The sequence below is a fragment of the Dendrobates tinctorius genome, unplaced genomic scaffold, assembly GCF_039654945.1.
Source record: "Dendrobates tinctorius isolate UK_male_01 unplaced genomic scaffold, ASM3965494v1 ptg000322l, whole genome shotgun sequence".
Lineage (NCBI taxonomy): Eukaryota > Metazoa > Chordata > Amphibia > Anura > Dendrobatidae > Dendrobates > Dendrobates tinctorius.
In genome coordinates this window covers 233,029-253,488 of record NW_027361989.1, presented here as the reverse complement: position 1 = coordinate 253,488, position 20,460 = coordinate 233,029, and the positions used below count along the sequence as shown (strand labels likewise).

Below are 20,460 nucleotides of genomic sequence, written 5' to 3'. Positions count from 1 at the left end.
GATGGGAATAGAACAATGGTTTGGGAAAAGAACTTCAACACAGGTTAGAAGTAAGAGGGGAGTGTTAGAAGGTATTTTGGGGGGATTAGGAACAGTAGGAAGTTTAATTAACACTATGGACATTCATACACTTAAATCAGATCTGGAAAATATTGGGTATATTGGAGGAAAAGGGGTAAAGATTCAGAAAAGCTTGAATCAAGTCCTTGAAAAGATGGTTTTGAACACTGCTACTGTATTGGGATCTTCTGTATCACATCTTCAGGATGCTACTTTAGCTTTAATGGAAAGTGAACAGGAATCTCAAGTGGCCAAAACATGTCTAGAAATTCAGATTGAATATTCCACCAATCTGACAATGATTGCACAAGCCTTACAAAGTGGAATTACCCCTTTAGGGCTAATAAGAAATTTGCCCATAGAATATAACTTTGCGTTAAACCATACAGATTTGTGGGTAAATAAGTGGTTAGGATGTGAACAGAACATTTGTGTAGGAACATCATTGATTCCAGTGTCAGGAAGAGAAGAAACCCTGGTTCCTATAGGTGTTCTGGGAATTCCTGTCAGCCCTACACAATTGCTATATTATCAATTACAGTACACAGATTTTGCATTTGATGGTACAAACATTGAACAATTAGACATTTCGTCATGCTTAAATTTTGTTTCCAAGGTAATGTGTCTACCTGGACAGGATAAAGTCATTTATCATTCATGTTTCCATAATCATACTTCTTGTTATGCCAGAGTTGAGAATGTCCACACGATACATGACTTGGTGACACCAGTAAGCGCTAACAAAACTTGTTTCCAAGTCATGTCAGGAAAAGAAGCAGTTTCTGCATTCTTCTCATCTTGTGTACATGTCGAAAATCTGACAATGGGTTTATATTGTCTTGAGGGAAATGTTAAAACTCTCACAAAGAAGGAAGGAAGTAGTAATATTACGTCAATAGGCTCAAGACGTCTGAAAATCCTTCCGATCCAGTTCAATTTGTCACAAGTCAATAAATTCCCTTGGGATTTGTGGACAAATGAGATAAAGAAAGACAAGGGTTTATTAAATCTGCTGACAAAACAATTAAAAGAAGCTGAAATTGTATTTAGACATGAACAAGGTAATCTAAATGATATTGAACATGAATGGACGAGTATGTCAGGCTCATCTTGGTGGAGAAATTTAGGAAAATCTGTAACTAGTTGGTCACAGTCTTCAGCGAAAATGGCAGCAGGAAATGTATTGTCTAATCCGATTGTTATTTTATTTATCATAGTTTTGCTGTGTATAATATATCAAATAATTATTATGTGTAAAATTAGGAGAATTTATAAGAATATAAAGATAGAAATGAAAAAGGAAGATGATATTTTAAGAGAGATGTTAAAACGAAAAAATATAACTCTCTGATCTAATTTTTGTTTTTACAATAGGTTTGAAAATTCAGATGACATTCAGGGCAGATGTTGATACAAGGTTTTCAGAATAAAGAATGAATGTGATACGAATGGTGAGAGAATGAGTTAGGATTGATTATGATATTTCTCAAATCATAATCGGGGGGACTGTAAAATATCAGTATTTCTATAATAAAAAATATATGGATTAATTCTCTCATACAGAATCTAGCTAACAGGCTTTGCTTACTTTAGAGAAGTGACTGACTTATTCTGAGTGCCTTGGCTCACACAGCTGTCTCTCTCTTGTCAAATGTATAGGTCAAGATAGTCAAAGCTGTCAAAATGTGACTATTTAGAGATAATGAATGGTTCTAAAGATCTCAGACTTTAGGCTTAAATATCTCAGACTAAGGTAATGCATAAATAACTGTATGCATATTGTTAAAATAACTACGGTTCACTTAATATGGAAGAAGTTATGAACATAGTGGCAAGCCACCATATGTGGTTGTAGTTTATAGGTCAGAATAGTATATAAAGCCGGTCTAACTCTTGTTCAGGAGATCTCATATCCCTTGAGACTCTCGAACACCCGGACAGCTGCTCAAGACTATATGTAAGAACAATGCTCGTTTTCTCTTCAAATAATTATTGCATGTCATGAACTTACTTTTCTTCATTTTTGTAATCACTTTTTGAATGAACAATTAAAAACAAGATTTATTTTATCCTCAACATTGCTTTTACTTTTTGATTCTCAACCGTGCAAGAAGATATATATATATATTTTTCTACACACACTATGTGTATGACCTGTATACACCATACACTACACTATATACCGCACACGATGTGTATGACCTGTATACACCATACACTACACTCTATATACCACACACGATGTGTATGACCTGTATACACCATACACTACACTCTATATACCGCACATGATGTGTATGACCTGTATACATCATACACTACACTCTATATACCACACATGATGTGTATGACCTGTATACACCATACACTACTCTATATACCACACACGATGTGTATGACCTGTATACACCATACACTACACTTTATATACCACACACGATGTGTATGACCTGTATACACCATACACTACACTCTATATACCACACACGATGTGTATGACCTGTATACACCATACACTACACTATATACCGCACACGATGTGTATGACCTGTATACACCATACACTACACTCTATATACCACACACGATGTGTATGACCTGTATACACCATACACTACACTCTATACACCACACACGATGTGTATGACCTGTATACATCATACACTACACTCTATATACCACACATGATGTGTATGACCTGTATACACCATACACTACACTCTATATACCACACACGATGTGTATGACCTGTATACACCATACACTACACTTTATATACCACACACGATGTGTATGACCTGTATACACCATACACTACACTCTATATACCACACACGATGTGTATGACCTGTATACACCATACACTACACTATATACCGCACACGATGTGTATGACCTGTATACACCATACACTACACTCTATATACCACACACGATGTGTATGACCTGTATACACCATACACTACACTCTATACACCACACACGATGTGTATGACCTGTATACATCATACACTACACTCTATATACCACACACGATGTGTATGACCTGTATACACCATACACTACACTCTATATACCACACACGATGTGTATGACCTGTATACACCATACACTACACTCTATATACCACACACGATGTGTATGACCTGTATACACCATACACTACACTCTATACACCACACACGATGTGTATGACCTGTATACATCATACACTACACTCTATATACCACACATGATGTGTATGACCTGTATACACCATACACTACACTCTATATACCACACACGATGTGTATGACCTGTATACACCATACACTACACTATATACCGCACACGATGTGTATGACCTGTATACACCATACACTACACTCTATATACCACACACGATGTGTATGACCTGTATACACCATACACTACACTCTATACACCACACACGATGTGTATGACCTGTATACATCATACACTACACTCTATATACCACACACGATGTGTATGACCTGTATACACCATACACTACACTCTATATACCACACACGATGTGTATGACCTGTATACACCATACACTACACTCTATATACCACACACGATGTGTATGACCTGTATACACCATACACTACACTCTATACACCACACACGATGTGTATGACCTGTATACATCATACACTACACTCTATATACCACACACGATGTGTATGACCTGTATACACCATACACTACACTATATACCGCACACGATGTGTATGACCTGTATACACCATACACTACACTCTATATACCACACACGATGTGTATGACCTGTATACACCATACACTACACTCTATACACCACACACGATGTGTATGACCTGTATACATCATACACTACACTCTATATACCACACATGATGTGTATGACCTGTATACACCATACACTACACTCTATATACCACACACGATGTGTATGACCTGTATACACCATACACTACACTTTATATACCACACACGATGTGTATGACCTGTATACACCATACACTACACTCTATATACCACACACGATGTGTATGACCTGTATACACCATACACTACACTATATACCGCACACGATGTGTATGACCTGTATACACCATACACTACACTCTATATACCACACACGATGTGTATGACCTGTATACACCATACACTACACTCTATACACCACACATGATGTGTATGACCTGTATACACCATACACTACACTCTATATACCACACACGATGTGTATGACCTGTATACACCATACACTACACTCTATATACCACACACGATGTGTATGACCTGTATACACCATACACTACACTCTATATACCGCACACGATGTGTATGACCTGTATACACCATACACTACACTCTATATACCACACACGATGTGTATGACCTGTATACACCATACACTACACTCTATACACCACACACGATGTGTATGACCTGTATACACCATACACTACACTCTATATACCGCACATGATGTGTATGACCTGTATACATCATACACTACACTCTATATACCACACATGATGTGTATGACCTGTATACACCATACACTACACTCTATATACCACACACGATGTGTATGACCTGTATACACCATACACTACACTTTATATACCACACACGATGTGTATGACCTGTATACACCATACACTACACTCTATATACCACACACGATGTGTATGACCTGTATACACCATACACTCCACTCTATATACCGCACACGATGTGTATGACCTGTATATACCATACACTACAGTCTATATACCGCTCACGATGTGTATGACCTGTATACACCATACACTACAGTCTATATACCGCACACAATGTGTATGACCTGTATACACCATACACTCCACTCTATATACTGCACACGATGTGTATGACCTGTATATACCATACACTACAGTCTATATACCGCTCACGATGTGTATGACCTGTATACACCATACACTCCACTCTATATACCGCACATGATGTGTATGACCTGTATACACCATACACTACAGTCTATATACCGCACACGATCTGTATGACCTGTATACACCATACACTACACTCTATATACCGCACACAATGTGTATGACCTGTATACACCATACACTCCACTCTATATACTGCACACGATGTGTATGACCTGTATATACCATACACTACAGTCTATATACCGCACACAATGTGTATGACCTGTATACACCATACACTCCACTCTATATACCGCACATGATGTGTATGACCTGTATATACCATACACTACAGTCTATATACCGCTCACGATGTGTATGACCTGTATACACCATACACTACAGTCTATATACCGCACACAATGTGTATGACCTGTATACATCATACACTACACTCTATATACTGCACACGATGTGTATGACCTGTATACACCATACACTACACTCTATATACTGCACATGATGTGTATGACCTGTATATACCATACACTACAGTCTATATACCGCTCACGATGTGTATGACCTGCATACACCATACACTACACTCTATATACCGCACACGATGTGTATGACCTGTATACACCATATATTACACTCTATATACTGTACATGATGTGTATGACCTGTATACACCATACACTACAGTCTATATACCGCACATGATGTGTATGACCTGCATACACCATACACTACACTCTATATACCGCACACGATGTGTATGACCTGTATACACCATATATTACACTCTATATACTGTACATGATGTGTATGACCTGTATACACCATACACTACAGTCTATATACCGCACACGATGTGTATGACCTGCATACACCATACACTACACTCTATATACCGCACACGATGTGTATGACCTGTATACACCATATATTACACTCTATATACTGTACATGATGTGTATGACCTGTATATACCATACACTACAGTCTATATACCGCTCACGATGTGTATGACCTGCATACACCATACACTACACTCTATATACCGCACACGATGTGTATGACCTGTATACACCATATATTACACTCTATATACTGTACATGATGTGTATGACCTGTATACACCATACACTACAGTCTATATACCGCACACGATGTGTATGACCTGTATACACCATACACTACACTCTATATACCGCACACGATGTGTATGACCTGTATACACCATATATTACACTCTATATACTGTACATGATGTGTATGATCTGTATACACCATACATCACACTCTATATACCGCACACGATGTGTATGACCTGTATACACCATACACTACACTCTATATACCGCACACGATGTGTATGACCTGTATACACCATACACTCCACTCTATATACCGCACACGATATGTATGACCTGTATACACCATACACTACACTCTATATACCGCACATGATGTGTATGACCTGTATACACCATACACTACACTCTATATACCACACACGATGTGTATGATCTGTATACACCATACACTACACTCTATATACCACACACGATGTGTATGACCTGTATACACCATACACTACACTCTATATACCGCACATGATGTGTATGACCTGTATACACCATACACTACACTCTATATACTGCACATGATGTGTATGACCTGTATACACCATACACTACACTCTATATACTGCACATGATGTGTATGACCTGTATACACCATACACTACAGTCTATATACCGCTCACGATGTGTATGACCTGCATACCCCATACACTACACTCTATATACCGCACACGATGTGTATGACCTGTATACACCATATATTACACTCTATATACTGTACATGATGTGTATGATCTGTATACACCATACACTACACTCTATATACCGCACACGATGTGTATGACCTGTATACACCATACACTACACTCTATATACCGCACACGATGTGTATGACCTGTATACACCATATACTACACTCTATATACTGCACACGATGTGTATGACCTGTATACATCATACAATACAATCTATATACCACACACTATGTGTATGACCTGTATACACCATACACTACACTCTATATACCCCACACAATGTGTATGACCTGTATACACCATACACTACACTCTATATACCGCACATGATGTGTATGACCTGTATACACCATACACTACACTCTATATACCACACATACTGTGTATGACCTGTATACACCATATACTACACTCTATATACCACACGCGATGTGTATGACCTGTAAACACCATACACTCCACTCTATACACCGCACACGATGTGTATGACCTGTATACACCATACACTACACTCTATATACCACACGCGATGTGTATGACCTGTATACACCATACACTACACTCTATATACCGCACACGATGTGTATGACCTGTATACACCATACACTACACTCTATATACCACACGCGATGTGTATGACCTGCATACACCATATACTAAACTCTATATGCTGCACATGATGTGTATAACCTGTATACACCATACACTACACTCTATATACCGCACTCGATGTGTATGACCTGTATACACCATACACTACAGTCTATATACCACACACGATGTGTATGACCTGTATACACCATACACTACACTCTATATACCACACACGATGTGTATGACCTGTATACACCATACACTACACTCTATATACCACACACGATGTGTATGACCTGTATACACCATATACTACACTCTATATACTGCACACGATGTGTATGATCTGTATACACCATACACTACACTCTATACACCGCACATGATGTGTATGACCTGTATACATCATACACTACACTCTATATACCGCACACGATGTGTATGACCTGTATACACCATACACTACAGTATATACTGTATACACCACACATGATGTGTATGACCTGTATACACCATACACTACACTCTATATACCGCACACGATGTGTATGACCTGTATACATCATACACTACACTCTATATACCGCACACGATGTGTATGACCTGTATACACCATACACTACACTCTATATACCACACACGATGTGTATGACCTGTATACATCATACACTACACTCTATATACCGCACACGATGTGTATGATCTGTATACACCATACACTACAGTCTATATACCTCACACGATGTGTATGACCTGTATACACCATACACTACACTCTATATACCACACACGATGTGTATGACCTGTATACACCATACACTACACTCTATATACCACACACGATGTGTATGACCTGTATACACCATATACTACACTCTATATACTGCACACGATGTGTATGACCTGTATACATCATACACTACAATCTATATACCACACACGATGTGTATGACCTGTATACACCATACACTACACTCTATACACCGCACATGATGTGTATGACCTGTATACACCATACACTACACTCTATATACCGCACACGATGTGTATGACCTGTATACACCATATACTACACTCTATATACTGCACACGATGTGTATGACCTGTATACATCATACACTACAATCTATATACCACACACTATGTGTATGACCTGTATACACCATACACTACACTCTATATACCGCACACGATGTGTATGACCTGTATACATCATACACTACACTCTATATACCGCACACGATGTGTATGATCTGTATACACCATACACTACACTCTATATACTGCACACGATGTGTATGACCTGTATACACCATACACTACACTCTATATACCGCACACGATGTGTATGACCTGTATACACCATATATTACACTCTATATACTGTACATGATGTGTATGATCTGTATACACCATACATCACACTCTATATACCGCACACGATGTGTATGACCTGTATACACCATACACTACACTCTATATACCGCACACGATGTGTATGACCTGTATACACCATACACTACACTCTATATACCGCACACGATGTGTATGACCTGTATACACCATATACTACACTCTATATACTGCACACGATGTGTATGACCTGTATACATCATACAATACAATCTATATACCACACACTATGTGTATGACCTGTATACACCATACACTACACTCTATATACCGCACACGATGTGTATGACCTGTATACACCATACACTACACTCTATATACCCCACACAATGTGTATGACCTGTATACACCATACACTACACTCTATATACCGCACATGATGTGTATGACCTGTATACACCATACACTACACTCTATATACCACACATACTGTGTATGACCTGTATACACCATATACTACACTCTATATACCACACGCGATGTGTATGACCTGTAAACACCATACACTCCACTCTATACACCGCACACGATGTGTATGACCTGTATACACCATACACTACACTCTATATACCACACGCGATGTGTATGACCTGTATACACCATACACTACAGTCTATATACCTCACACGATGTGTATGACCTGTATACACCATACACTACACTCTATATACCACACACGATGTGTATGACCTGTATACACCATACACTACACTCTATATACCACACACGATGTGTATGACCTGTATACACCATATACTACACTCTATATACTGCACACGATGTGTATGACCTGTATACATCATACACTACAATCTATATACCACACACTATGTGTATGACCTGTATACACCATACACTACACTCTATACACCGCACATGATGTGTATGACCTGTATACATCATACACTACACTCTATATACCGCACACGATGTGTATGACCTGTATACACCATACACTACAGTATATACTGTATACACCACACATGATGTGTATGACCTGTATACACCATACACTACACTCTATATACCGCACACGATGTGTATGACCTGTACACATCATACACTACACTCTATATACCGCACACGATGTGTATGACCTGTATACACCATACACTACACTCTATATACCACACACGATGTGTATGACCTGTATACATCATACACTACACTCTATATACCGCACACGATGTGTATGATCTGTATACACCATACACTACACTCTATATACCGCACACGATGTGTATGACCTGTATACACCATACACTACACTCTATATACCGCACACGATGTGTATGACTTGTATACACCATACACTACACTCTATATACCGCACACGATGTGTATGACCTGTATACACCATACACTACACTCTATATACCGCACACGATGTGTATGACCTGTATACACCATACACTACACTCTATACACCACACACGATGTGTATGACCTGTATACACCATACACTACACACTATACACCACACACGATGTGTATGACCTGTATACACCATACACTACACTCTATATACCGCACACGATGTGTATGACCTGTATACACCATACACTACACTCTGTATACTGCACACGATGTGTATGACCTGTATACACCATACACTACACTCTATATACCGCACACGATGTGTATGACCTGTATACACCGTACACTACTCTATATACCACACACGATGTGTATGACCTGTATACATCATACACTACACTCTATATACCACACACGATGTGTATGACATGTATACACCATACACTACACTCTATATACCGCACACGATGTGTATGACCTGTATACACCGTACACTACACTCTATATACCGCACATGATGTGTATAACCTGTATACACCATACACTACTCTATATACCGCACACGATGTGTATGACCTGTATACACCATACACTACACTCTATATACCGCACACGATGTGTATGACCTGTATACACCATACACTACACTCTATACACCACACACGATGTGTATGACCTGTATACACCATACACTACACACTATACACCACACACGATGTGTATGACCTGTATACACCATACACTACACTCTATATACCGCACACGATGTGTATGACCTGTATACAACATACACTACACTCTATATACCGCACACGATGTGTATGACCTGTATACACCATACACTACACTCTATATACCGCACACGATGTGTATGACCTGTATACACCATACACTACACTCTATATACCGCACACGATGTGTATGACCTGTATACACCATACACTACACTCTGTATACCGCACACGATGTGTATAACATGTATACACCATACACTACTCTATATACCGCACACGATGTGTATGACCTGTATACACCATACACTACACTCTATATACCGCACACGATGTGTATGACCTGTATACACCATACACTACCCTCTGTATACCGCACACGATGTGTATAACATGTATACACCATACACTACTCTATATACCGCACACGATGTGTATGACCTGTATACACCATACACTACACTCTATATACCGCACACGATGTGTATGACCTGTATACACCATACACTACCCTCTGTATACCGCACACGATGTGTATAACATGTATACACCATACACTACTCTATATACCGCACACGATGTGTATGACCTGTAAACACCATACACTACACTCTATATACCGCACACGATGTGTATGACCTGTATACACCATACACTACACTCTATACACCACACACGATGTGTATGACCTGTATACACCATACACTACACTCTATATACCGCACACGATGTGTATGACCTGTATACACCATACACTACACTCTATATACCGCACACGATGTGTATGACCTGTATACACCATACACTACACTCTATATACCGCACACGATGTGTATGACCTGTATACACCATACACTACACTCTATATACCGCACACGATGTGTATGACCTCTATACACCATACACTACACTCTATATACCGCACACGATGTGTATGACCTGTATACACCATACACTACACTCTATATACCGCACACGATGTGTATGACCTGTATACACCATACACTACACTCTATATACCACACACGATGTGTATGACCTCTATACACCATACACTACACTCTATATACCGCACACGATGTGTATGACCTGTATACACCATACACTACACTCTATATACTGCACACGATGTGTATGACCTGTATACACCATACACTACACTCTATATACCACACACGATGTGTATGACCTGTATACACCATACACTACACTCTATATACTGCACACGATGTGTATGACCTGTATACACCATACACTACACTCTATATACCACACACGATGTGTATGACCTGTATACACCATACACTACACTCTATATACCGCACACGATGTGTATGACCTGTATACACCATACGCTACACTCTATATACCACACTCGATGTGTATGACCTGTATACACCATACACTACACTCTATATACCGCACACGATGTGTATGACCTGTATACACCATACGCTACACTCTATATACCACACATGATGTGTATGACCTGTATACACCATACACTACACTCTATATACCGCACATGATGTGTATGACCTGTATACACCATACACTACACTCTATATACCGCACACGATGTGTATGACCTGTATACACCATACGCTACACTCTATATACCGCACATGATGTGTATGACCTGTATACACCATACACTACACTCTATATACCGCACACGATGTGTATGACCTGTATACACCATACGCTACACTCTATATACCACACATGATGTGTATGACCTGTATACACCATACACTACACTCTATATACCGCACACGATGTGTATGACCTGTATACACCATACACTCCACTCTATATACCGCACACGATGTGTATGACCTGTATACACCATACACTACACTCTATATACCGCACACGATGTGTATGACCTGTATACACCATACACTACAGTATATATACCACACACGATGTGTATGACCTGTATACACCATACACTCCACTCTATATACCGCACACGATGTGTATGACCTGTATACACCATACACTCCACTCTATATACCGCACACGATGTGTATGACCTGTATACACCATACACTACACTCTATATACCGCACACGATGTGTATGACCTGTATACACCATACACTACACTCTGTACACCGCACACAATGTGTATGACCTGTATACACCATACACTACAGTATATATACCACACACGATGTGTATGACCTGTATACACCATACACTACACTCTATATACTGCACACGATGTGTATGACCTGTATACACCATACACTACACTCTATATACTGCACACGATGTGTATGACCTGTATACACCATACACTACACTCTATATACCACACACGATGTGTATGACCTGTATACACCATACACTACACTCTATATACTGCACACGATGTGTATGACCTGTATACACCATACACTACACTCTATATACCGCACACGATGTGTATGACCTGTATACACCATACACTACACTCTATATACCGCACACGATGTGTATGACCTGTATACACAATACACTACACTCTATATACCGCACACGATGTGTATGACCTGTATACACCATACACTACACTCTATATACCACACACGATGTGTATGACCTGTATACACCATACACTACACTCTATATACCGCACATGATGTGTATGACCTGCATACACCATACACTACACTCTATATACTGCACACGATGTGTATGACCTGTATACACCATACACTACACTCTATATACCGCACACGATGGGTATGACCTGTATACATCATACACTACACTCTATATACCACACACGATGTGTATGACCTGTATAAACCATACACTACACTCTATATACTGCACACGATGTGTATGACCTGTATACACAATACACTACACTCTATATACCGCACACGATGTGTATGACCTGTATACACCATACGCTACACTCTATATACCACACACGATGTGTATGACCTGTATACACCATACACTACACTCTATATACCGCACATGATGTGTATGACCTGCATACACCATACACTACACTCTATATACTGCACACGATGTGTATGACCTGTATACACCATACACTACACTCTATATACCGCACACGATGGGTATGACCTGTATACATCATACACTACACTCTATATACCACACACGATGTGTATGACCTGTATAAACCATACACTACACTCTATATACTGCACACGATGTGTATGACCTGTATACACCATACACTACACTCTATATACCGCACACGATGTGTATGACCTGTATACACCATACGCTACACTCTATATACCACACACGATGTGTATGACCTGTATACACCATACACTACACTCTATATACCGCACATGATGTGTATAACCTGTATACATCATACACTACAGTCTATATACCGCGCACGATGTGTATGACCTGTATACATCATACACTACACTCTATATACCACACACGATGTGTATGACCTGTATAAACCATACACTACAGTCTATATACCGCACACAATGTGTATGACCTGTATACACCATACGCTACACTCTATATACTGCACACGATGTGTATGACCTGTATACACCATACACTACACTCTATATACCGCACACGATGTGTATGACCTGTATACACCATACACTACACTCTATATACCGCACACGATGTGTATGACCTGTATACACCATACACTACACTCTATATACCGCACACGATGTGTATGACCTGTATACACCATACACTACAGTGTATATACCACATGTGATGTGTATAACCTGTATACATCATACACTACAGTCTATATACCGCAAATGATGTGAAAATAGTCATTTTTCATTAAGCTGGGGCTATATGTTGACTTTGGCCATGAAACAGCGGCTTCTATAATGCAGGTGAATGGGGTCGCATTGTGACCCGCTAGGTACCGCCACAAAGAATCAGAACCAGTTGGATTTTTTTTTAAACTTGATTGTCACAGTTGCAATACCTTGTGGGTCATAATGCGACCCCGTCAATGGAGCAGCAGCCTAGAGCAATTTTTGGCCGTTTGTGTCACAGTCAATGTCACCTTCTTTGATGTAAGGGACGTGAAAGGTATATAAATGCTATTCAAAACAATGTACATATTTTTTATGACATTTTCTTAGTAAATATTAATATAAAACTGATTAGCTGTGGTGCGGGGGGGGGAACCAACTTTAGGACCCCTTAAATCCCCAAATAGTCACTCTACATTATGGCTATGTGCCCATGTAGCGTTTCCGCAAAATTAATGAACATGCTGCGTTTTTTCCGCTTAGCGTTTCCGCAGCGGAAAACCGCACCATTAGCACAACATGTGCGGATCCCATTATGTTACATTGGATGCCTTTCTTAAGCGTTTCCTCAGCAGAAGCGCTTGTCTAAAAGCACTGCAGAAACGCTTAAAAAACGCAATGTGGGCACACAGCCTAAAAGAGAGATATATGACTGAACTGCAATACCAGACACAGCCCATAGACAAGAGGGCGCTAACAAAGCAGAACTTTTCACAATACCATTAATGTGGTGACCTCATATGTGCAGCCACTGGGAATGGAGAACCTGGTACCCCATGGATGATGGGGTCCTTAAGCCTCCTGCATGACCTAATATTAGCTCAATTATTGATCAAATCTAGCATCACAGATTAGGATTTAGTTCAGAAATAGCCACAAGATGTTCTGCAGCAGCTTGCACCTGCAAACCAAACCATATCACTAAGTAGAGGATATGGAGCATAGTCCTAATAGTCCAAAACTTTACCTACAACCTCTTCAACTTTTTTGGGAATATTTGCTGAATATGTCAATATTGGCCAAGATGTTCTGCAGCAGCTTCCACCTTTACAAAACACACACTGTATCATCAGGTTGAGTTGAGGCCAGGCCTTATAGTCCTACTTGGTAAAATATTGCATCATTTCTATCTGCAAACTGCAATTGTTCAACTTCTATGGGACTACAAGTCCCAGTACATCAAACACTACATGTGGCCAAGATGTTCTGCAGCAGCCACTCATCTACATTTACCAGCATGTCATAAAAAACTTGTCAACTAGACACAGTTTGCAAACCTCATAAAGTGCAACCTTGCCAAGATGTTCTGCAGCAGCAACGCAAGGTAACAATTTGTTAGCAGTCCAAAAGTTACTGTTGTGGGTCTATAATCCCCAGCAGGTTTCAGGTAAAGAGTAATAAGCTGTAGCTGCTGGAGAACTAGAAGTCCCAGCATATAAAGCTGGATTGATAGGGAAGAGTAGAAGTGCCTGTGGACTACAAATCCCAGGATATCTTAGATTCACTAGATGCATAATTTGGAGCTAACCATAGGGACCCTTGGAAGATGTTCTGCAGCAGCAACAAGGTAGTAGTACTCACACAGCTCTGCCAGAATGTCTCCTCCAGGATCTCCTGCTGAACATGGTCCTAAGGGAATGTGTGGGGATCTCTTGGTGCCCGGAGGTCCCCTGTCCTGCTCTCAGCTCTCTGGCTTCACACAGTCACCTGGAGGCTTCAGACAGCGTTCAGAGGCGTGTTTACATAGCACGCTGTACATGACAGCCTCTAAACCCTGTCTGAACTCCGGCACGCTGCTGGGTGCCATAGCAACGCCAGGGGTCTCAGCCTGCTCTGCAGTGTCCCGCCCGCCCCCTGTCAACTGTGTGTGGCCGCCTGGCCTGCCGGCCGCTCCCAAAGTTCTACTTCTTTCAATGTGCGCCCCTGCTTCTAGGGGGGCAGCTGCCCCACGGTGGGTACGCCCATGGCTGAGACTGGGAGTTCTAGTTCTCCCTGTGCCTCTGTTGCATAGCAATTATCTGACTGCAGGGGGTGGCGCCGCGCTGCAGCCCCCTCTCTTCAGAGACTGAGTCCCGCCTGAGCTGATTTCTCAACTTGGTTCATGGATGATGAGTATCACACAGGATAGCATTAGATATACAGCTCAGCAGACTGTATCACACAGGAAAGGATTAGATATACTGCTCAGCAAACTGTATCACACAGGATATGATTAGATACACAGGTCATCAGACAGTATCACACAGGATAGGATTAGATACACAGCTCAGCACACAGTATTACACAGGATAGGATTAGATACACAGCCCAGCACACAGTATCACACGATAGGATTAGATACACGGCTCAGCAGACAGTATCACATAGGATAGGATTAGATACATAGCTCAGGAGACTGTATACCACAGGATAGGGTTAGATACACAGCTCAGCAACAGGATGTGCCAAAGGAGAGGACATTTTCATATCAAGAATTCCACTCATTCCATCTGATTTGCCTTTTGATTCTAAATGCCTCCAGTTTCCAGTTCGACTGTCATTTGCAATGTCCATTAACAAGGCTCAGGGACAGTCCTTGAAAGTAGTAGGGATCGATTTGCAATCTCCATGCTTTTCTCATGGTCAACTTTACGTGGCCTGTTCAAGAGTTGGAACTGCCAAAAATCTGTTCATCTTTGCACCGAAAGGAAAAACCAAAAATGTTGTTTATCAAAAGGCTCTTGAATGAGTTGAAAATAAAATACTATCAATAGTTGGGTAATCATTTAATTTGTTTGGCAAATCTGTAGTGTTGAATATATGATGTCAAATGTTTTTATGTGCAATATAATCATTATAATTTGTTAAAATTACCCACAGTTAATTACTATGCCCAGGCAACGCCGGGCTCTTCAGCTATTAAAATATAAATAAAGTAACATTTTCACCTACTCACCAGGGCATTGGTCTAACTGTTACTAATATATACAGCTGTGTTCACAAGTTTACATACCCCGGTCGAATTTTTGCTTTCTTGGCCTTTTTTTTTTTTTTTTTTTTTTTTTTAGAAAATAAGATTGATAACACTAAAGCTTTTTCTCCACTCTTGGTTAGTGGTTGGGTGAAGCCATTTATTGTCAAACTACTGTGTTTTCGCTTTTTAAATCAGAATGACAACCCAAAACAACCAAATGACCCTGATCAAAAGTTTACATATACTGGTGATTTTGGCCTGAGAACATGCACAGAAGTTGACACAAATGGGTTTTGAATGGCTACTAAAGGTAACATTCTCACCTGTGACCTGCTTGTAATCAGTGTGTGTGCACAAAAGCTGAGTGAGTTTCTGGAATCCAGACAGAATCTTGCATCTTTCATCCAGCCACTTTTCTGGATTGTCATGGAGAAAGCAAAAGAATTGTCAATGAATCTATGGGAAAAGGTAGGTGAAATGTATAAAGCAGGAAAGGGATACAATAATCTATCCAAGGAATTGATAATGCCAGTCAGGAGCGTGCAAACTGTGATTAACAAATGGAAAATCAGGGGTTCTGTAAAAACAAAACCACGGTCAGGTAGACCAACAAAAATGTCATCCACAACTGCCAGGAGAATTGTTCGGGATGCAAAGAAAAACCCCAAAATAACATCAGCTGAAATACTGGGCTCTCTGAAATCTAGCAGTGTGGCTGTTTCAACATGCACAATAAGAAGGCATTTGAAGAAAAATGGGCTGCATGTTCGAGTCACCAGAAGAAAGCAACTACTGATCAAATTCATCAAAGTATCTTGCCTACAATACGCAAAACAGCACAGAGACAAGCCTCAAAACTTCTGGAACAAGGTAATTTGTAATAATGAGACCAAAATTGAACTTTTTGGCCACAACCATAAATGTTACATTTGGAGAGAGGTCAACAAGGCCTATGATGATGAAAGGAACACCATTCCTATTGTAAAGCATGGAGGTGGATCACTGAAGTTTTAGGGATGTATGCTCTACAAAGGCACAGGAAACTTGGTCAAAGTTGAAGGAAAGATGTTTTCAGCATGTTATCAGCAAGTACTGGAGGCAAATTTGCAATCATCAGTCTGGAATCTGCGCATGGTACGTACTTGGACGTTCCAACATGACAACGATTCAAAACACAGTGCCAAGTCGACCTGTCATTGGCTACAGAAGAGCAAAGTGAAGGATCTGGAGTGGCCATCTCAGTCTCCTGACCTCAATATCATTGAGCCACCCTGGGGAGATTTCAAGTGCCCAGTTTACTGGAACTGGAGGCTTTTTGACAAGAAGAGTAGGTAGCTTTACCATCTGAGAAAATAAAGAACCTCATTCACAACTACCACAAAAGACTTCAAGTTGTCATTGATGGTTGAGAGGGCAATACACGGTATTAAAAAATGGGGTATGTAAACTTTTGATCATGGTCTTTTGGATGTTTTGGGTTTTCATTATGATTTAAGAAGATAAAACACAGTAGTTTGACAATCAATGGCTTCATTCAACCACTAACCATGAGTGGAGAAAAAGTTTTGGTGTTATCATTCATATTCTCTGAAAAAATGCCAAGAAGGCAAAAATTCTGCAGGGGATATGTAAACATTTGAGCACAACTATATATACAATAGATAAAAGACAGTTTTCTAAATAAGATCCTGCTTGTTGGTTGTTTAGGGTTTTAGGGTTGAAATTTTCACAGTCCTCACACAATTTCACGGAGGATGACAAAGCCCTCTTGTGTACTACTCTGCCAGACTTGATTCAGTTGCACGTGGAGCATCACCCTGCATGAGAGCCATGATTGCAACCCACCTGTTGTTGGATAAGACATCTGACATCATTCTGGGCCACCAGCTGAAGATAATGGCACCCCATGTTATTACTTCCATTCTGACCCAGAGACAGCCAAAACACCTGTCTGCCGCCCGCCACCTACGTCTACAATGCTCTCTTCTGCTCTCAGACAATGTCACCATCTCCAGATGTGCTCTCCTAAACCCTACTCTCCTACATGTGCCAAGGTGGGAAGAGGATGAAGATCACATGTTTGACTCACTAGTGGAAGAGGTAGTCGACTCTGAGATGGCTCAACACGATTGTCTCTCATGAGGCAAGAAACCTCCGCATATGACTCAGCCACTGATGTACCTTTGGAAAATCCTGACCTGATGCTCTTTGTGGATGGATCAAGGCATGCAGACCAAGAAGGATGTTTCCACACTGATATATCAGTAGTCACAGAAGATACCGTGCTGCTAGCAAAACCATTGCCTCCATCCTTCTCTGCACAGGAGGCAGAACTGTGGGCCTTGACAGAAGCATGCAAGAGGTCTGCTCAGCGCAAAGCTACAATATACTCCGGCTCACGCTACGCTCATGGCATATGTCACGACTATGGATCAATCTGGAAGGGAAGAGTCTTCATCATGGCTAATGGAACACCTGTCAGGCACCACAAAGCCATACAAGAACTGATGAAGTCCTTATTGATGCCAGAAAGAGTTGCAGTGGTGAAGGTTAAGGCACATACTGGAGAAACCCCAAGGAAAGCAGTGGGCAGCAGACTGGCTGATGCAACAGCAAAAGAAGCAGCAATGCTACCACTTGACACAGAAACATCTCATCTGTACTCTAATGTATCCAGAAACAGAGGAAAATAAACAATCCTGGGAGAAGATACTCTCAACACTACAGAAGCAAGCATCCAAAGAAGCCAAAGAAGAAAAGGAGAAATGGACCCAAGATGGAGCCACACAGGATGAAAGACACCTAATGATGAACAAAGGAAAACCCTGCCTCCCAAGAGTCCTCTACCCTATGGTGGCCAA

At 40.4% G+C, this 20,460-nt stretch overlaps 1 protein-coding gene across 1 annotated transcript in view; it reads left to right on the top strand.

Annotated features, from left to right (window-relative positions):
* Positions 1 to 16,417: 16,417 nt before the first annotated feature.
* Positions 16,418 to 20,460, top strand: part of LOC141074004 (uncharacterized) — a 132,615-nt gene continuing 128,572 nt past the window's right edge. The window contains exon 1 of the mRNA XM_073561520.1: positions 16,418 to 16,422. The gene's annotated coding sequence lies outside the window, so the exon portion shown is untranslated. The remainder of the gene's footprint in view (positions 16,423 to 20,460) is intronic.